The sequence below is a fragment of the Sprattus sprattus genome (genome assembly GCF_963457725.1).
Source record: "Sprattus sprattus genome assembly, chromosome: 10".
Lineage (NCBI taxonomy): Eukaryota > Metazoa > Chordata > Actinopteri > Clupeiformes > Clupeidae > Sprattus > Sprattus sprattus.
In genome coordinates, this window is record NC_137908.1 from 17,722,111 (window position 1) to 17,722,319 (window position 209).

A 209-nucleotide genomic window follows, 5' to 3' on the forward strand; every position below is an offset into this window, starting at 1 on the left:
GATACCCTAATCAATGCCATCCTGGCACTTTAGTTAATGACAGAGAATGCACTCAAGCTAACAGTCTCACATGACAGAAGACAAAATTACCAGGAATTTTTCTTCTGAACCTTCAAACAAGTCTGACTTGCCTTTCCTTCAGTAGAAAGATCTACTACTTCCTGTTGTGAGATGACTGACCCTTTCAACAGCCAACACCCACACCAAGA